Source organism: Phyllobates terribilis, unplaced genomic scaffold, assembly GCF_046119375.1.
Source record: "Phyllobates terribilis strain yellow unplaced genomic scaffold, ASM4611937v1 Scaffold_2__4_contigs__length_985480577, whole genome shotgun sequence".
In the NCBI taxonomy this organism is placed as follows: Eukaryota; Metazoa; Chordata; class Amphibia; order Anura; family Dendrobatidae; genus Phyllobates; species Phyllobates terribilis.
The window spans coordinates 547,912,348-547,934,281 of NW_027362762.1; the positions used below are offsets into that span (position 1 = coordinate 547,912,348).

Consider the following 21,934-nt stretch of genomic DNA (forward strand, 5'->3'; position numbering starts at 1 on the left):
TTGGCAGCTGCAGCATTGCAATAAAAGGCAATCAAAACATCGCATCTACCCCAAAATGGTGTCAGTAAAAACGTCAGCTCAGGGCGCAAAAAATAAGTCCTCACTTAGTCACAGATCCTGAAAAATGGAGACGCCACTGGTCTTGGAAAATGGCGCCATTTTGTTTTCTTACAAATTTTGGATTTTTTTTTCACTACTTAAATAAAAAAACATATACAGGTTTTGTATCTGCGTACTCGTACTGACCTGAGGAATCATATTGGCAGGTCAGTTTTAGCATTTTGTCATGTGTAGGGTCATTGTCCTGCTGGAAGGTGAACCCTAATCTCAAGTTTTTTGCAGCTCCCAACAGGTTTTCCTCCAGGATTGCCCTGTATTTAGTTCCATGTATCTTCCCATCTTCTCTTCTTACAGGTACAGTGGGTACGGAAAGTATTCAGACCCCTTTAAATTTTTCACTCTTTGTTTCATTGCAGCCATTTGGCAAACTCTAAAAAGTTCATTTTTTTTCTCATTAAAGTACACTCTGCACCCCATCTTGACTGAAAAAAAAACAGAATTGTAGAAATTTTTGCAAATTTATTAAAAGAAAAACTGAAATATCACATGGTCATAAGTATTCAGACCCTTTGCTCGGTATTGAGAAGAAGCTCCACCCTTTTGAGCTAGTACAGCCATGACTCTTCTTGGGAATGATGCAACAAGTTTTACACCTGGATTTGGGGATCCTTTGCCATTCTTCCTTGCAGATCCTCTTCAGTTCCGTCAGGTTGGATGGTGAACGTTGGTGGACAGTCATTTTCAGGTCTCTCCAGAGATGCTCAATTGGGTTTAGGTAAGGGCTCTGGCTGGGCCAGTCAAGAATGGTCACAGAGTTGTTCTGAAGCCACTCCTTTGTTATTTTAGCTGTGTGCTCAGGGTCATTGTCTTGTTGGAAGGTGAACCTTCGGCCAAGTCTGCGGTCCAGAGCTTTCTGGAAGAGATTTTCATCCAGGATATCTCTGTACTTGGCTGCATTCATGTTTCCTTCAATTGCAACCAGTCGTCCTGTTCCTGCAGCTGAAAAACACCCCATAGCATGATGCTGCCACCACCATGTTTCACTGTTGGGATTGTATTGGACAGGTGATAAGCAGTACCTGGTTTTCTCCACACATACCACTTACAATTATCACCAAAAAGTTCTATCTTCGTCTAATCAGACCAGAGAATCTTATTTCTCATAGTCTGGGAGTCCTTCATGCGTTTTTGAGCAAACTGAGGAGAGGCTTCCGTCAGGCCACTCAGCCATAAAGGCCCGACTGGTAGAGGTCTGCAGTAATAGTTGACTTTGTGGAACTTTCTCCCATCTCCCTACTGCATCTCTGGAGATCAGCCACAGTGATCTTGGGGTTCTTCTTTACCTCTCTCACCAAGGCTTTTCTCCCATGATTGCTCAGTTTGCCTGGACGCCCAGGTCTAGGAAGACTTCTGGTGGTCCCAAACTTCTTCCATTAAAGGATTATGGAGGCCAATGTGCACCTAGGAACCTTGAGTAATGCAGAAATTCTTATGTAACCAGATCTGTGCCTTGCCACAATTCTGTCTCTGAGCTCCTTGTGCAATTCCTTTGAGCTCATGATTCTCATTTGGTCTGACATGCACTGTGAGCTGTGAGGTCTTACAGTGCCTACAAGTAGTATTCAACCCCCTGCAGATTTAGCTGGTTTGATAAGATGCAAAAAAGTTAGAGCCTTCAAACTGCAAACGAGAGTAGGTTTTATGAACAGAAGCATAAATCTTACAAACCAAAAAGTTATGTTGCTCAGTTGAATTTTATTAAATTTTAAACATAAAAGTATGGGTCAATTATTATACAACCCCTATGTTTAATATTTTGTGGAATAACCCTTGTTTGCAATTACAGCTAATAATCGTCTTTTATAAGACCTGATCAGGCCGGCACAGGTCTGTGGAGTTATCTTGGCCCACTCCTCCAAGCAGATCTTCTCCAAGTTATCTAGGTTCTTTGGGTGTCTCATGTGGACTTTATTCTTGAGCTCCTTCCACAAGTTTTCAATTGGGTTAAGGTCAGGAGACTGACTAGGCCACTCCAACACCTTGACTTTTTCCCTGTTGAACCAGGCCTTGGTTTTCTTGGCTGTGTGCTTTGGGTCGTTGTCTTGTTGGAAGATGAAATTACGACCCATCTTAAGATCCTTGATGGAGGAGCGGAGGTTCTTGGCCAAAATCTCCAGGTAGGCCGTGCTATCCATCTTCCCATGGATGCGGACCAGATGGCCAGGCCCCTTGGCTGAGAAACAGCCCCACAGCATGATGCTGCCACCACCATGCTTGACTGTAGGGATGGTATTCTTGGGGTCGTATGCAGTGCCATCCAGTCTCCAAACGTCACGTGTGTGGTTGGCACCAAAGATCTCGATCTTGGTCTCATCAGACCATAGAACCTTGAACCAGTCTGTCTCAGAGTCCTCTAAGTGATCATGAGCAAACTGTAGACGAGCCTTGACATGACGCTTTGAAAGTAAAGGTACCATACAGGCTCGTCTGGAACGGAGACCATTGCGGTGGAGTACGTTACTTATGGTATTGACTGAAACCAATGTCCCCACTGCCATGAGATCTTCCCGGAGCTCCTTCCTTGTTGTCCTTGGGTTAGCCTTGACTCTTCGGACAAGCCTGGCCTCGGCACGGGAGGACACTTTCAAAGGCTGTCCAGGCCGTGGAAGGCTAACAGTAGTTCCATAAGCCTTCCACTTACGGATGATGCTCCCAACAGCGGAGACAGGTAGGCCCAACTCCTTGGAAAGGGTTTTGTACCCCTTGCCAGCCTTGTGACCCTCCAAGATCTTGTCTCTGATGGCCTTGGAATGCTCCTTTGTCTTTCCCATGTTGACCATGTCTGAGTGCTGTTCACAAGTTTGGGGAGGGTCTTAAATAGTCAGAAAAGGCTGGCAAAAGAGATCTTTAATCCACACATGTGAAGCTCATTATTCTTGGTGCCTGAACTACTTCTTAATACTTTAGGGGGACCAAACAGAATTCTTGTGGTTTAAGGGGTTGAATAATAAATGACACTCTGAATTAACTTTTAACGTTTTAAAAAAAAAAAAAAAAAAAAAAAAAAATTTGCTGCAGTGCATTTCCCACTTCCAGGCTGATCTACAGTACAAATGTCACAATGGCAAGTTAATTCTGCATGTGTCAACCAGCTAAATCTGCAGGGGGTTGAATACTACTTGTAGGCACTGTATATAGACAGGTGTGTGCCTTTCCAAATCAAGTCCTATCCGTATAATTAAACACAGTTGGACTCCAATAAAGGAGTAGAACCATCTCAAGGAGGATCACAAGGAAACGGACATCATGTGACTTAAATATGAGTGTCTAAGCAAAGGGTCTGAATACTTATGACCATGTGATATTTCAGTTTTTCTTTTTTAATAAATTTGCTAAGATTTCTACATTTCTGTTTTTTTTCAGTCAAATGGGGTGCAGAGTGTACTTAATGAGAAAAAAAATTAACTTTTTAGAGTTTGCCAAATGGCTGCAATGAAACAAAGAGTGAAAAATTTAAAGGGGTCTGAATACTTTCCGTACCCTCTTTATATATATCTCAATCATTTGCTGTGTATTAACCCTTCTGAAATCTGCATTGTACTTCCATGTCATCTGTAATGCTGCTATTCATTGGTATATATAGATCTCATTCAGCTACGTTCAACAGTTTATGATCCATGTTGATCTGCTAGTCTGTTTTTGCTTCTGCAGTTTTATCAGCCCCTGCTGTCTTAAAGGGAATCTGTCACCCCCTGGGACTTTTCAGACCTCTAATATGGGCATACATGTGAAAGAAATATAAATATATACCGTATTTTTCGGACCATAAGACGCACTTTTTTCCTCCAAAATTTTGGAGGAAAATGGGGGGTGCGTCTTATGGTCCGAATGTTGGGGGGGTATATATATGTGGGGTGTGGGGGGAGTGGTAGCACTGAATATTCATGCTCCTTAATAGCGGTATACAGTGTAGCCGCGCTGCGGCTGCTGCCGGCTATCTCCTGTGCCCGCTGTTAAAGGGCATGAATATTCAACCTCTCTCTACGCCCATGGGCGTGGGGAGGGGTTGAACATTCATGTCCTTTAATGAGCGGGCACAGAAGATATCCGGCAGCAGCAGCCGCAGCACGGCTCCACTGTGTGCCGGCTATGAAGGAGAGTGAAGTTACTGCTCCCCGCGCACACAGACCCGGCGTGGAGAGCAGTGACGTCCGGCAGCTGATCTCTCCTTGTGAGCCGCGCATGGCAGTGACGTCATGCGCGGCACACATGGAGAAATCACTGCAGGCAGACCGGACGCAGCGCTGGAGGAGAGAAGAAAGGTGAGTAGGAGTGTTTATTTTTTTTTAATGTGCAGCCTGATGGGGATTAGGGGGACCATGCATACTAGGACAGGGATTAGGGGTGCCATGCATACCCGGACAGGGATTAGGGGTGCCAAGCATACCAGGACAGGGATGAGGGGTGCCATGCATACCAGGACAGGGATGAGGGGTGCCATGCATACCAGGACAGGGATGAAGGGTGCCATGCATACCAGGACAGGGATGAAGGGTGCCATGCATACCAGGATAGGGATGATGGTTGCCATGCATACCAGGACAGGGATTAGGGGTGCCAGGCATACCAGAACAGGGATGAGGGGTGCCATGCATACCAGGACAGGGATGAGGGGTGCCATGCATACCAGGATAGAGATGATGGGTGCCATGCATACCAGAGTAGGCATTAGGGGTGCCTGCGTACCAGGACAGGGATGAGGGGTGCCATGCATACCAGGACAGGGATCAGGGGTGCCATGTAAACCAGGATAGGGATTAGGAGTGCCATGCATACCAGGACAGAGATGAGGGGTGCCATGCATACCAGGATAGGGATGAGGGGTGCCATGCATACCAGGACAGGGATTAGGGGTGCCATGCATACCAGGACAGGGATGAGGGGTGCCATGCATATCAGGATAGGTATGAGGGGTGCCATGCATACCAGGATAATGATGAGGGGTGCCATGCATACCAAGATGGAGGGATGCCAGGCATACCAGGATGGGTATGGGGACCACATATATACCAGGATGGGGGATATTGTCAGAATTGGGGGACATTACCCCTACACCAGTGTCAGCAGAAGACCCCCTTCCCCCTTAAAAGTGCATCATGACCACATTTTTTGCTTAAATTTTTATTTTTTTATTTTCCTCCTCTAAAACCTAGGTGCGTCTTATGGTCCGGTGCATCTTATAGTCTGAAAAATACGGTATTTACCTTTATGTCCCATATTAGAGGTCTGATTGCAGAGAAATATCTTTTTATTAAATCCTTTTTCCTACGCTTGGCGACAGGGGAACCCAAGAAATGCCCGCCTATATGCTTAATTTAAATATTCCCTTCCTCCCCTGCCCGCCCCTGTACGTCACAGGGCACTGTGACATGCAGACTAGGACTGCACATCCCACGCATGCTCAAAGCACCTATAGCTTAAGGCGCATTTTCTTTTCTCCCTGCCCTATTTTACTGATCTGCTCTAATGCGCAGGTGCCGGGAGTCACTGACTTCCGCTCCAGTGACCTCTGGTGTGCGCAACAATGAGGTTTGGACCCCACCTCCTCCCGGCATCCTGCTATCCGGCATTTACCTGTATGTCCCATATTAAAGGTCTGATTGCAGAGAAATATCTTTTTATAAAATCCTTTTTCCTAGGCTTGGCGACAGAGGAACCCAAGAAATGCCAGCCTATATGCTTAATTTAATATTTCCTCCCTCCCCTGCTCACCCCTGTACATCACAGAGCCCTGCGACGTGGTGCAGCCTAGGACTGCACAACCGGCGCATGCGCAAAGTGCCTATAGCTTAAGGCGCATTTTTTTTCTCCCTGCCCTATTTTACTGATCTGCTCTAGTGCGCAGATGCCAGGAGTCACTGTGACTTCCGCGCCAGTGACCTCCGGCGTGCGCAACATTGAGGTTTGAACCCCACTTCCTCCTGGCATCCTGCTGTCTGCTATTTAAAATAATCATATAGGCGGGCATTTTTTGGCATCCCCCGGTCGCCAAGCCTAGGAAAAAGAATTTTATAAAAAAATATTTCTTTGCAATCAGACCCCTAATATGGGACAAACAGGTAATAGATTTATATTTCTATAACGTGTATGCCCATATTAGAGGTCTGATAACTCCCAGGGGGTGACAGATTCCCTTTAACCTAGCTGATTGATTGCTAATGACTTAAATCTGTGTTAGATCTAAGCACACACTTCCCTATATATTGAGACATAGCTAAAGGGCAGCATTTATGCAGGGTGCATTTATGCATATTTTATCGAAGTACCATATTTTTTCAAAGTGCCTCGGCAGTTAGATATGGCAGTTGAACAGGGCAGGAGATAGGTAAGACATGCAAGACAATTAATCAAACTGGCTTCGAGGTCGTCTGATTTGCAAACTGTGTTCACCATTTGTATTTGTGCCATTTATGTTCTGGCTGCTACAATCATCCACATTCATCAGTTCTCCCACAAACTCGGGACATTTCATCCATATTAACCCCTCTCTCTTCTCTTATGTACAGCTGTAATGCTCTCTTCACAATATTATACCGCACAGACCAATTCATTCCCACCATACAACATAAGAAACACTCTCACAAATCACTCAACCATCTGCTCACTCTCTCTATCTTCCTTCTCTTACTCGCAGGTGATATTTCTACTAATCCAGGACCTTCTTGTAATAATAAGACTCTTTCCCTGCTACATTCAGAAACCCTGCTAACCTCATTAATATTCCTTGCATGCCTTCTGTCTCTTTTAATTGTGCCCTTTGGAACATGCGGTCAGCATGTAATAAACTCTCCTACATTCATGACTTTTTCCTCTCAAATTCCCTCAACCTTCTGGCTCTCACTGAAACATGGATCCAGGATTCGGACACCACTGCCACTGCTGCTCTCTCATATGGTGGCCTACACTTCTCTCATACCCCGAGACCTGACAACAGATCAGGTGGAGGTGTTGGTCTGCTCCTTTCAACAAAATGTACTTTTCAGGGTATCCCCCCAGTACCCTCCCTTATCTTCCCTTCTTTTGAAGCCTACACTGTCAGACTCTACCGGCCCTTGTCCCTGCGAGTGGAGGTTGTGTATCGCCCTCCAGGCCCCTCCCATCGGCTCCTGGATCACTTTGCCGCCTGGCTTCCAAATTTTCTATCCTGAGACATCCCCACTCTCATCATTGGGGACTTTAACATCCCAATTGCCGATCCCCATCTGCCACTCATCTTTTATTGCTAACCTCCTCCTTCGGCCTTTCACAGCTTACTAATTCTCCTACACATGAAGACGGGAACACACTGGACCTCATCTTCTCCCGCCTCTGCTTAGTACATGATTTCACTAACTCTCCTCTTCCGCTCTCTGACCACAACCTTCTTTCATTTTCTGTCAAGAACTGTGACCCTACTCAAGACACCCCCACTTTCCACACTTATAGATATGTACGCACCATTAATACCCAGAAATTTATGAAAAAGTTGCAATCATCATTGGCCCCAATCTCCTCTCTCTCATGTCTTGACTCTGCACTGAAGCATTATAATGTAACATAGGCATAGACGGCGACAACCCTGGCACACCCTGCAAACACGTTTTCTCCAGTGGTGCTCCAGGTGCGCTCAACGGCTGTGGAGAAAATCTAATCTGGCCGACGATTTCATCCATTATAAATTTATTCTTAAAACATGTAACTCTGCCCTTCACCGCCTCTCCAAACAAACCTACTTTAAGAACCTCATCAGCTCACTGTCCAATAATCCTAAACGCCTCTTTGACACTTTTCACTCTCTCCTTAATCAAACAGCACAGGCCCCAACCACCGACCTCAGCGCTGACGATCTGGCCAATTATTTCAAAGAAAAAATTGACCATATCCGACAGGAAATTTTCTCCCAATCCCCAAATGTTATGCATGCTCACTTTCTGACTTCGAACCAGTCACGGAAGTGATCAGGCTCCTTGCATCTTCTCGCCCTAGCACCTGCATCAGTGACCCTATTCCCTCACATCTCCTTCAATCCCTTTCTCCAACTGTTATTACTCACCTAACTAAAATATTTAACCTCTCCCTCTCATCTGGTATTTTTCCCTCCTCTTTTAAATATGCCAGCATCCATTACTTAAAGCCCACCTGTCAGCAGGATTGTGCTTAGTAAACTACATACACTGTCAGGTGCGCGCCATTACTCTGAGTAAAATGATACCTTTCATGATGAAATTCGTTAAGTGATTCTTAAATAATCTTTATTTTCAGTTCTGCCATAATGATATGTATGTGCTCTCATTATGTATTCATGTATTCCTACCTGTGCCTTGTGACAAGTCACGGTGCTTTCAGTGAACTGCCTACTGTTTTAAATATTGCCTGTGCAATTTCTGTTCAAAAGTGAAAATTTACATCCTCCAATACTGCCGCTGCAGCCCGCGCATGCGCAGTACCATCTTTTGGTTGGTTATATAACATATGTACATGTTACCTTTTGTGTCCCCCCTATTTCCTTATAGATCGTAAGCTTGCGAACAGGGCCCTCACTCCTTTTGATATAAATTATGCTTAGTCTGTATTGTTTGTACAAGTCCCCCCTAAAATTGTAAAGTGCTGCGGAATATGTTGCAGAGATAAAAATAAAAATTATTATTATTTCCATCAACTTTGACCAGCTTCACTGTCCGTGCTGAAGAAAAGCATCCCCACAGCATGATGCTGCCACCACCATATTTTAAGGAGGAGATTGTGTTTTCACGGTGATGTATTGTTAGTTTTCTGACACACAGTGTTTTGAATTTAGCCCAAAAAGTTCTACTTTGGTCTCATCTAGACCTTTTTCCACATGCTGTGTGCCCTACATGGCATTTTGCAACAGCAAAAGGGACTTATTATGGCTTACTTTCAAAAATGGCTTTTTCTTGACAGTCTTCTATAAAGTGTATGGTAGCACAAGTAGACGGTTACTGCACTGTTAACCACAATGAGGCGGGTACACGCTAGACCTAATTCAAGTGTGTATGCTGTAATCAGAGTGTGGTCCACCGGTAACCAGTCTCAATAAACCACAATTCAATCAAATGGACAATATATACAAAATAGGAGCGGGGCACCTGTAAAATAGTTGGTAAAAAATTTATCTCACTAACAGGTGCTAAGAAATGCAAATGCGTGTGTGTAATGTACACTGATAAACAACATGCAAGTCTAAAAAATGCATTTATAACCACCCCAATGGTGGATCAGAATAATTTAACAATGGTATTTACAAAAAATTGAACGTCCTCATCCACTGATGCATTGCTCACAACGATTTGGTACAGGGAAAATCCCAGGCAGTTTTCAGCAGGTGTCCATGGAATGGCAATTGACACTGCCCCTATATTTCCCTAAGGGACCTGCACTGACCTGATTCCCTTTGCACCGGCCCTGACAAGTGCAGTCCACAGCTATGGCTATAATTGGGACTCATGAAGGGCATAGAGTGAAAGTGCAGGGCCAATCATTATAGCCTTAGCCGATATCTTAGCACCTGTTAGCGAGATCAATTTTTTACAAACTATCTTACAGGAGCCCCGCTTCTATTTTGTGTATATTGTCCATTTGATTGAATCGTGGTTTATTGAGACTGGTTACCGGTGGACCACACTCTGGTTACAGCATACACACACTTGAATTGTGGTTAACAGTGTAGTAACTGTCTATTTGTGCTACCATACACTATACTGAGACATTTTTGCACTGTCACAACCTCATATATATCTTTTTATTAAGTGCTACCTTTTCATATGTTTTTTTAAATATTTAGATTAAAAGTTATATTTTATATTGTATCCTTACTGCTACCTATTTCCTACTGGGTAACCTTGAATAAGTGTTTATCACTACTGCTGCATGTTCAGTCTTTTTTACAGGCCAGACTTGTACAGTGTAAGACTAATAGTTGTCCTGTGTACAGATGCTCCCACCTGAGCTGTGGATCTCTGCAGCTCCTCCAAAGTGACCATGGGCCTCCTGTCTGCTTCTCTCATTATTACTCTCCTTGCTTGGGATGACAATTTAGGTGGATGGCCATATCTTGATAGGCTTGCAGTTGTGTCATACTCCTTCGATTTTTGGATGATAAACTGTGCTCTGTGAGATGTCCAGAGCGTTAGCTATTTTTTTCAATAACCGAACCCTACTTTACTCTATTCCACAACTTTATCCCTGACCTGTCTGATGTGTTCCTTGGTTTTCATGATGCGGTTTGATCCCTACTGTTCTTAAACAATCCTCTGAGGCCTTCACAGAACAGCTGTAGACATAGTGAGAAAAAATTACACATAGGTGGACTCAATTTACAAAATGTACTAATTATGTGACTTCTGGATGCAATTGGTCACTCAGGATTTTATTTAGGGTTATCAGACTACAGGAGGATGACTACAAATAGATGTTAGAATTTTCAGATTTATAATTTTAAAATAATTAGAAAACCATGTATCATTTTCTTTACACTTCACAAATACTTGCTACTTTGTGTTGGTATATCACATAAAATCCCAATAATATACATTTACATTTGTGGGCGTCACTTGAAAAAATGCGGAAAAGTTCACAGGGTATGAATATTTTTCAAGGCATTGTAGCTGCTATGATTTCTTCCGTACACAGAACTCAGAGATGGATTTCTGCTTTTCATTCTTTAGTTAGCAAAGTGAAACAAATGCATGACAGAAAGTATACAGCAGTACTGAGCAATATTTATGGCGGAAAATATACCCCAGTACTGAGCAGTATAAATCTGAGTCCAAATGTGTTAGCTCAGAATTATCTTTTTGTGTCTCCCTCCGTTTCTCACTGCACTCTTCACTCTACCCCTCTACATACATTATAATAATAGGCTGTGGGGCCCATTATATTATATGGCAGCCTATCTGGGGCCCATTATATTATATGGAAGGCTATCTGAGGTCCATTATATTATATGGAAGGCTATGTGAGGTCCATTATGTTATATGGAAGGCTATGTGGGGCCCATTATATTATATGGAAGGCTATGTGGGTCCAATATATTACATGGAAGGCTATATGAGGCCATTATATTACATGAATGGCCTCACATACATGAAGGGCAATGTGAGGCTATTATATTATATGGAGGGCTATGTGGGGCTATTATATTATATGTAATGCTATGTGGGGCTATTATACTGTTTGGAGGGCTAAATTCGGACTATTATACTATTTGGAGGGCTATGTGAGTGCTATTATACTGCTTGGAAGGCTATGTGGGTGCTATTATACTGTTTAGAGGGCTATGTAGGGATTAGTACACTGTTTGGAGGGCTATTGGTTATTTGGGGGCCGTTATATGGCTTGGTGGGCTATGTTGGGGATATTATTCTGTTTGCAGGGCTATGTGGTGGCCATCATATTGTTTGGAGGGCTATGTGGGGGCCATTATACTGTTTGTAGGGCTAGTAGGGGGTCAAGCAAGGTGTGTGAAAGACTAAGTGTAACACAAAGGAAAGGGAGAAAGGGAGCCTAGACTCTAGAGAAAGGGGGTAGTGGAGACCTCCTAGGCTGATCTGATATCACCCTGCCTCCACTAACGTCCCTATATTGGTTCCTCACCGATCGCCGCATGCGAACCTAAAACCTGTATTTCCCTACTGCTTGGCCCTGGATAGGGAAGAGGGGGATGAGCACTAGTCGATCCCCACTAACGGCTAAAGACAACAAGGGAGACAAACAAGGGGGAAACGTGATATACTATGCTACATGCCCATGTGGGCTCATCTATGTTGGGATGACCACGCTCTGCCTTAAAACACGCATTAGAGAACATGTGTTGGGGATTCTGGCAGCTGAGGACCAAAGTGATATATCCATGTTAAAAACCATCCTGAAGCATTAAACTATACCATAATTGCAATGCTAAGTTGTTAAGGGTAAAAGGTATAGATATGGTTGTAACAGGGATACGTGGTGGCCCTATATCCCAGAGACTTGCTCACATAGAAACAAGGTGGATATGGATCTTGAAAACATTACATCCGAGCGGCCTAAATTAGAATAATAGTTTTGCCCCATTTCTATGATCTAGTCTTGTGGGTGTTCTTTCTGCGCCACAGGGGCAATATACATGATTTCTTAAGTGTTATGTGTTTTTGTGATTTTAATTGTACTTATTTGAGCAGGTTTAACTACTTCCATACTCTGGCTGAATACAAGGCTATCTATGCGGCATCTGATCCGAAAAAAAATATATACACAGTGGGATGTCTACCACTCTTCATCGTGGGGGATATACACCTGTGTATCCCTTTGTGTATCTTACACAATAGACGACTAAATTCTTGATGGCTTTTCCTGCAGCGACTGTCTATATGAATCCATTGTTTTGTTTTAAGGATCATAGGGAGTATTTTGGTGGCACATGCCCGTATTCCAGTTAGGGGTCCCTGTTGGGACCACCACTGAGTGTGCGTGTAACACATATTGATATGGGATTAATATGGGTGGCGATGTTGTATCAATCTATGTTATTTGGGTAATTACATGTTTACTGAATGATATTTTGTGTATTGATCGTGTCTTATGAACATTTGTATTTATGCTATCCCATATGTTATTCCATATATGTGTATCCAAGGTGATCTATTTGGTGCATAGTTCTTTTTTCGTACAGCACTGTTCAGATACAGTTGTCTAATAGTAAAAGCAATATCGGGACCCTTTATGCTATTTGCATTCTGTATAGGCTATTCCCTGGATCTTTATGGACTTTGTACGATGGACATCCCCGTGCACTGTGTATATTGTGTAATAGAGATTGGTGCCAAGATCTAGACATGCCTGTACATACCACTCAGTGATGTCAGCACGCAGGGGTGCCATTGTCCTCATATACCCCTTTGCTTTCGGCATCTTCTGGGTGGTTTTGGCCGCTGTGATGCCGATGCTATCGGGTATCTTAGTTGCGTCACATCCGGGTAGCCGCGGTGGTGTATTGGGTAGCATTCGTTCCTACCATGGCAATGATGACACATACGGTGTCACTTCCGCTGGAGGCGGTGCCGCATCCCCTTTGGTCTGCGGTCCACGTACAATTGTATTTAAATCACCTGCTGTTTATTCAGAGCAGTTTCCTTGAGAAAGGCAAAAGCGCCGAAACGCGTGTCGGGGAAACACATGCTGATGCAGGTTGACGTGGTGCTTTTTCTAGTTATACTAAGGTAATTAAGGCCTATGGTGGCCATGTATGATGTGAAGGGCATTGAAGTACGCTACTCACTATCTGCTGTTCACACGCGGCTATTTCATGTGATGCGTCTCTTCTTTATTTACCAGCACCACTATATCCCATATTACTTATAGATATGCTCAGTATTAATGTTTAGGGGTCTATACCTGCATCTTGCATGTTGTGTATCTGCTTTTAATAGTATTTTTTAAATGTATATGTATATATTTTTTCCCCTCCTCCCCAATTATCCTGTGCAGTATTTACAATAAAGTTTTTTCATCTTTTTCTCTATGATGGACCATTTGATCGTCTTTTCTTACTTTTCAGCACTCCCATGATAGTATGTTTAGGACGATAGGTCCAATAATATAAATCCTATGGGCATGTTACAATATGGACATTATGTTTTTTCATACTATATTTTTGATATTGTTAATTGCTATATGTAACATAGTACTCTTTTCTAATTACCACTCTTATATAAACACGGAGGAAAGTAGCTTAGCTTTAGCCGACTTCAGAGAGATAAGTCCAAGCATCGTCCTAGCACAACAGAGGAAGACAGCAGTCTGAGAGCTTCAAGCATTCACAAGGAAACATGTATCACCGGTACCTTCCTGCTGCAAAATGAAACTATTTAAACACCCAGGCCAGGGTGTCAATTAGCAGGAAAAACGTAGCCGGTGGGTCCTAGAGTGAAAAAGCTAAGAAGGTGTCTGTAATGCCAAATGAAGAGATCTTCTGCAACCAACTGCAGGGCGACTGTCTGTCACATCTGACACACCCGTGACATGAGGGCCATTATACTTTGTGGATGCCCATTATACTGTTTGAAGGGCTATGTGGGGGACATTATACAATTTGGAGGGCTAGTGGGGGCCATTATACATTGTGGGGGCCATTATACTGTTTGGAGGGCTATGTGGGGGCATGATATTGTTTGGAAGGCTATGTGGGTGTCATTATACTGTTTGGAGGGCTAGTGGGGGCATTTATACATTGTGGAGAGCTATGTGGGGGTCATTATACTGTTTGGTGGGCTACGTGGGGGCCATTATAAATTGTGGATGTTTGTGTATGGTCTGTGTGGAGGGCTGCGTTTAGGGCCACAGTTGGGACATCATACTTTGCCGGGTGGGTACAGTAGGGTCATCATACTGTGCATTAGGAAGGTGCTGTGTAGGAATTCACTATGTGGGTATCATACTGTGTGTGGGGGGCACTTTTTTGGCATCATACTTTATGGGGGCAATGAAAGAAAAATCTAGGGCTTCAAGGAGGAAAATTACTCTGTAAGGGCTGCAAAGTTGTGACATATGCTCTTCTATGCCCCATCGAATAATATTATTATTTTTTTTTTTTTTTGGGGGGGGGCCAATTAGAACTTCCGCCATGGGGCCCCATTATTTCTATATACGCCCCTAGCTAATATTATTTTTAGTTAAACATGCTTATACAATTCAGTGACCAGACTCTACAACTTAAAGGGAACCTGCCCCACCAGAAAAAAAGCAATTAACCTGCAGATATGGGATACTCTGCAGGCTAATAGCGTTATCAACCTGCCCAGTGCCCGAACTTACCCGAAAGCAACGTGCAGAAAATTTACTTTATTCCTCCCGGTAGCATTACGTGAGTGGCGTCGGCACTGGTTCAGTCACTTTTCTAAGAATATAGAGTGGCGGCTGTAACTGGGCCCCCGGTCCTGACTGACACCGGCTCTGCATAAGGGGGGGCGCCGTTACAGCCACTACTCTATATACTCAGAGCGGTAACTGAACCAGCACCGACCCAGCCAAATCAGATCTCATACTTTGCACTGATGAGGGGCAATAGCCCGAAACACTGTGTCTGCAAACTGAGAATCTGGTTTGGCTTTTATCATAAGTCATATTACAAGACTCGTTAAAGGGTCGATATTGACTTGTAGGATTGCTACTTCCATAGGTGGCACTAGAGTTCAAAGTCTATTCCTCTCTGAACAGCCAATTTGAATAGCAGAGGTAGTGTAATGCTCTGGGCAATGCTTTTCTGGAAAACCTTAAAGGGGTTGTCCGGTCAAAAGTGATAAGTCTGCAGTCACTATGTGTGACTGCAGACTTAAGAATCTCCCCAGTGCAGGCACTGTGCGCTGTGGGGATTCGTCGGTTTCAGACCCAGTAACGGAGGGTATGTATGTATTATACCTACTCCGGCCAGTTGGCACCGCCTCGCTCCATACAAGTGTATGGAGCGAGGCCACCTAGGCCGTCTAGTGACACGGATGGCCAATGGGCTAGAAGGCGCGGCCTCGCTTAATACAAGTGCATGGAGAGCGAGGCCGTGCCCAATGGCCGGGGGTATGTATAAGACCCACATACCCTCTGGTAAAGGGTCTGAAACCGGTGAATCCCCGCAGCGCACAGTGCCTGCACTGGGGGGATTCATAAGTCTGCAGCCACACTTTTGACCAGACAACCCCTTTAAGTTTTGGCATTCATGTGGATGTTATTTTGACACATTTCACATTATTGTAGAAGTGCCAGAACATGGCAACAGTATGCTCTAATGTCAGTGGCGTCTTTCAGCAGGATGTGTCCTACCACACGGCAAATAATTGTTCAATAATCATTTGACAAAAAATGTAAAAGTGTTGATTTGGTCTTAAAATTTCCCAAATGTTAATTTGATCGAGCATCTGTTTGATTTGCTGGAAAAGCATGTTCCATGCATGGAGGTCCACCCCATAACTTAAATGAATAAATTATTCAAATAAAATGACCTGTCCTTCAAAGGATTGTGTTAGCAGGATTTCACCCCCCCCCAAAAAAAAAAAAAATCGTAGCTCTTTCAAAGACAAGTCCAGCAATACCTTTACATGGCCAGTCTGTTTCTCTGTTACTTAGAAATCAGCATTTTAATTGATATGCAAATGAGGCTGTAGAAGCTGAGGCCTCTGTCACTCCAGCTCTATTCCCCGCCTGGTGCCACCTCGTCCTGCATGACTGACAGCCTCTGACAAAGGAACAGTCAGTCAAGTAATAGGAGGCGGTGCTGGGAGGGGGAATAGAGCTAGCAGATATATAATTGCACAGCCCCATGACATATATATATATATATATATATATATATATATATATATATATATATATATATATATACACACACAGATATACTGTATATGTACATATATATATTTATATTACATACATACAGTTGAAACCAGAAGTTTACATACACTATATAGAAAGACATACACACGTGGTCAAAATTGTTGGTACCCCCCCGTTTAATGAAAGAAAAACCCACAATGGTAACAGAAATAACTTGAATCTGACAAAAGTAATAATAAATAAAAAATATATGAAAATGAACAAATGAAAGTCAGACATTGCTTTTCAACCCTGCTTCCACTGAATTTAAAAAAAATTAAACTCATGAAATAGCTGGAGCAGTTTGCTCATGAGGAGTGGGCCAAAATACCTGTCGAGAGGTGCAGAAGTCTCATTGACAGTTACAGGAATCGTTTGATTGCAGTGATTGCCTCAAAAGGTTGTTCAACAAAATATTAAGTTAAGAAGAACCATTATTTCTGTCCTGGCCTATTTCATGAGTTTATTTTTTTTTAAATTCTGTGGAAGGAGGGTTGAAAATCAAGGTCTGACTTTCATTTGTTCATTTTCATAGATTTTTAATTTATTATTACTTTTGTCAGATTCAAGGTATTTCTGTGACCATTGTGGGTTTTTCTTTCATTAAACGAGGGGTACCAACAATTTTGACCACGTGTGTATGTGTGTTTTTCTCAATATCTGACATGAAATCAGAATAAATCTTTCCCGCTTAGGTAAATTAGGATTACCATAATTTTTAATATTTGCCAAATGCCATAATAATGAGAGCGAAAGAATGTTCTAAGGAATTTTTATTACGGCAAAGTCAAAAGCTTCTGATAGTTTTTTTGGCAACATCTCAGTTAGAGACACACTTGTGGATGTATTTTAATGCACACCTGAAACACACTGCTTCTTTGTGAAGCATCATGGGAAAGTCTAAAGAAATCAGCCAAGATATCAGGAAGAGAATTGTGGACTTGCACAAGGTACCTTGCACAAGATACCTGAAGGTGCCTCGTTCATCGGTACAAACAATTATATGCAAGTACAAACAAGATGGGAATGTCCAGCCATCATATCGCTCAGGATGGAAATGGCTTCTGTGTCCCAGAGATGAACGTGCTTTGGTCCGACATGTGCATATTAACCCAAGGTCAAAAGCAAAAGACCTTGTGAAGATGATGGCGGAAGCTGGTAAGATTGTGTTAATATCCACAGTGAAACAAGTACTGTACCAACATGGGCTGAAAAGCCACTCTGCCAGGAAGAAGTCAGATTAATGTTTGCAAATGCACACAGGAACAAAGACCTTAATTTTTGGAGACATGTCCTGTGATCTGATGAAACTAAAATTTAACTTTTTGGACATAATGGCCATCGTTATGTTTGGGGGAAAAAGGGTGAAGCTTGGAAGTCTAAAAACGCCATCCCAACTATGAAACACGGAGGTGGCAGCATCATGTTGTAGGGTTGTTTTGCTGCAGGAGGGACTTCACAAAATAGATGGCATCATGAGAAAAGAAGATTATGTGGCAATACTGAAACAACATCTCAAGGAATCAGCCAGGAATTTAAAGCTTAGGCGGAAATGGGTCTTCCAAATGAACAATGACCCGAAGCATACTGTCAAAATGGTAACAAAGTGGCTCAAGGATCACAAAGCCCTGATCTCAATCCTATTGAAAATTGATGGGCAAAGCGACCTACAAACCTGGATCAGTTACACCAGTTTTGTCAGGAGGAATGGGCCCAAATTCCGACCAACTATTGTGAAAATCTTGTGGAAGGATATCCCAAACGTTTGACCCAAGTCATTCAGTTTAAGGGCAAAGGTACCAAATACTAATGAAATGTATGTAAACTTTTGACTTTGCAGTAAGTAATAAAAATGCCTTAAAATATTCTCTCTCATTATTTTATATTACATCCATAGGTGTGTCTCTAATTAAATCAGATGTTGCCAAAAAAACTATCAGAAGCTTCCGAACACATGACATCATCATATGGGCAGTCCAGCATTGTTTAAAGGCATAGTAATCTTAGTGTATGGAAACTTTTGACTTTGCAGCAAGTAATAAAAATGCCTTAAAACATTCTCTCTCTCTCTCTCATTATTCTGCCATTTGGCAAATATTAAAAATGATGGGAATCCAAATTGACCTAAAACGGGAAAGGTTTATTCTGATTTCATGTCAGATATTGAGAAAAACATGCATATGTGTCTTTTTATATAGTGTATGTAAACTTCTGGTTTCAACTGTATATACACACATACTCACCTATGCACACAAAATGGTGGAGTTTCCTCTTCCTACTAGTGACATTACATCCTTTTCCTTTTAGTAACACCGCTGTGTTTTCTGTAGCAAAAACGCTATAAAAAGTGCAGTAAATCTGCAATCATTTTTAGACCTGCGTTCTTTACTGACTTCATTGAAGTCAATGGTTGAAAAAATGCTGCAAACACGCTGAAAAGAATTGACATGCGCAGATTTGAATCTGCACCAAATCTGCAAGTCACCAATAAGCAATGTGTGCATGAGACTTCAGGATTCTCATTCACTGTGCTGGCATCAGGAATCCCTTCAGGTTTTGTGACAAATCCACACAGCAAAATCGCAACATGTGCACACAGCCTAAATGTCATTGCTTACCGCTGTGTATAGGGCCTATACATACTCAAAGATACAACTGATGATCTTTTGCAGCATAACTTCTGCTTTTGGAGCTTTTGCAGGAGTCAGTTCCATATCAATATAATGACACAATGTGTCTGTAATGCATAAGCCAAAAAAATTTGCAATTAACTTTTTGTTTCACCTGAAATCATCAAGCAGAAGTCACTGAAAACAAACTGGCTCACAACATTAATTTAACGTAATAAGCCTAGCTTTGTAATGAAAGCTTGGTAGACTTTGGAATCATACATGCTAATTTTGCATGGTGATGTCCCAAATCAATGAGGGATGAGGGGTGACAGTCACAGAACAAGCTGCTTACAGAACTGACAAGAGGATGTGGCTGCAATAAAATGACATGACAGATTCCCCTTACACACCCTATTCCTAAAGACAATGCTCACTTATTGTATCCCTATACCCCTCCCTTCTAACCTCAAGGAAACTCGGGGAGAATACCTAAATCATAGAACAATCATTATTATTGTTTGTATTACTGGGGCACAATTTGTAGTAATCTAAATGGTGGTTAATACATAATGTAGGTCTATAACTATAAGGTACTTGAACAAATCTGTCTGTCAAATAAGATAGTGCTTGTGGACAAGGATACTATTCTCCATACAACATAACAATAAATGCCAGCACTAACTATACAATAAGCCAGACTTTAAAGAAATGTACTTTGTAGCTCCATAAAATGTCAGTCCCTGGGAGTAAAGACCAAAGTCCAATACAAAGTTTTAAGTATATCTGATTAATCAAATGAGAGCTTTAATCATGGAAAACAATAAGCAAGTATTCCCTAATAAGAACGCTAATTCTATCAGCAATGAATAGGGTTTACAGAAACTAAATACCAACAGCACTAGGAGGCTTCGGTCTCTACTAGTGATGAGCGAGCACTAAAATGCTCGGGTGCTCGAAGCTCGGGTTGAGCACATTGGAATACTCGGGTGCTCGACCAGAGCAACGAGCCCAATGTAAGTCTATGGGAAACTCGAGCATTTTTCTGGTGGTCCCCCCCCGGCGGTCTGCAGAAGGTCAAAAATTGCCCAAATCGATGGGAACAGTGCTCAATTAAACGTCAGGCAGGCAGAATATATAGGCAGACAGGCAGGCAGGGTATATAGGAGGGTGCATGAAAAACATAGTAGGGCACTTGGAACACACTAGTGCCCTCCGATTTTCATGCACCCGTCTCTTTAAAAAAGCGGGCCGGCAATTCATCAGCGGCATACACCGGTACCCGACAATTTAGAACAGAAAGAATAGAGCATCACACATAGATTAGATAGATAGAAACATGTCAGTCACATATATATGAAGTACAGTGACAGTGTTGATTACTGTACTTATCATTTAGTGTTAAAATAAAGGATTTATTTAAAAAAAAAATGGCGTGGGGTTCCCCGTAATTTTAGTCTCTAGCGGAGGTTAAGCAGACAGCTGGGGCAGATATTTGAAGCCTGGGAAGGGGGTAATACCCACGGAGCTTCCCAGGCAACTAATATCAGCCCCCAGCTGAATACCTAGCCTTTACCAGCTATTAAAATGGGGGACCCAAAAAAAAAATGACGTGGGGTCCCCCATATTTTAATAGCTAGCAAAGGCTAGGCAGACAGCTGGGGGCTGATATTAATAGCCCAGGAAGAGTGCCATGAATATTGGCCCCCTCCCAGGCTAGAAACACCAGCCGTCAGCCGCCCTAGAATTGGCGCATCCATAGGATGCGCCAATTCTGGCACTTAGCCTCGCTCTTCCCACTGCCCTGTAGCGGTGCCAGTGGGGTAATAGGGCTGGGGTTGATGTCAGCTTATAATGCCAGCTGACATCAAGCCCAGGTTAGTAATGGAGAGGCGCCTAAGACACCCCCATTACTGACCCCATAGTCAAAGTTAAAAAAAACACAAACACCCAGAATAAAGTCCTTTAATTGAAATAAACACACAATTCTTTAATGTTCTAAATTAAACCATCCTTACCATCACGCCCATTCCAGCTGAAGCCAACGATCTCCTGCAATAAAAATAAAATAATAAACCAACCTCATCCTTACCTTCCCATGGTTCCCAGGACGGCTCCAGCTCTGCTACATTCACATGACAGGCTGGATCGCAGCCGAAAGCTGCCATCCAGCTTGCCATGCGGCACACACTGAGAAGCGCAGGTTTGCTTGCGCTCCTCAGTGTCTGGCTGTGACAGCATCCAGATGAGCCGAGTTCATGTCCAATGAACTCAGCTCACCTCATGCACGTCACATGCTTGCGGTGTGCGTGAGAGAATTCTCCCACGCTGTCAGTGACGTGCATGAGGTGAGCTGAGTTCATTGGACATGAACTCGGCTCATCTGGATGCCGTCACAGCCATTCAGCTGGAACGGGCGTGATGGTAAGTATGGTTTAATTTAGAACATTAAAGAATTGTGTGTTTATTTCAATTAAAGGACTTTATTCTGGGTGTTTGTGTTTTTTTTTAACTTTGACTATGGGGTTAGTAATGGAGGTGTCTTATAAACGCCTCTCCATTACTAACCTAGGCTTGATGTCAGCTGGCATTATAAGCTGACATCAATCACAGCCCTATTACCCCACTGCCACCGCTACAGGGCAGTGGGAAGAGGGAGGCTAAGTGCCAGAATTGGCGCATCCTATGGATGCGCCATTTCTGTGGCGGCTGACGGCTGGTGTTTCTAGCCTGGGAGGGGGTCAATATTCATGGCACCCTTCCTGGGCTATTAATATCAGCCCCCAGCTGTCTGCCTAGCCTTTGCTAGCTATTAAAATAGGGGGGACCCCACGTCTTTTTTTGGGGGTCCCCCATTTTAATAGCTG

The 21,934-nt window shown here is 43.0% G+C and overlaps 1 protein-coding gene across 5 annotated transcripts in view; it reads right to left on the bottom strand.

The window, feature by feature from the left end:
• HIVEP3 (HIVEP zinc finger 3) overlaps positions 1-21,934 on the bottom strand; it is a 388,269-nt gene that overhangs the window by 275,913 nt on the left and 90,422 nt on the right. Inside the window, exon 1 of one of the 5 annotated variants that reach the window (XM_073666398.1) lies at positions 19,077-19,186. The exons of the other annotated variants lie outside the window; for them this stretch is intronic. The gene's annotated coding sequence lies outside the window, so the exon portion shown is untranslated. Of the gene's footprint in view, positions 1-19,076; positions 19,187-21,934 lie in introns of those variants that run through there. 5 annotated transcript variants of the gene reach the window in all.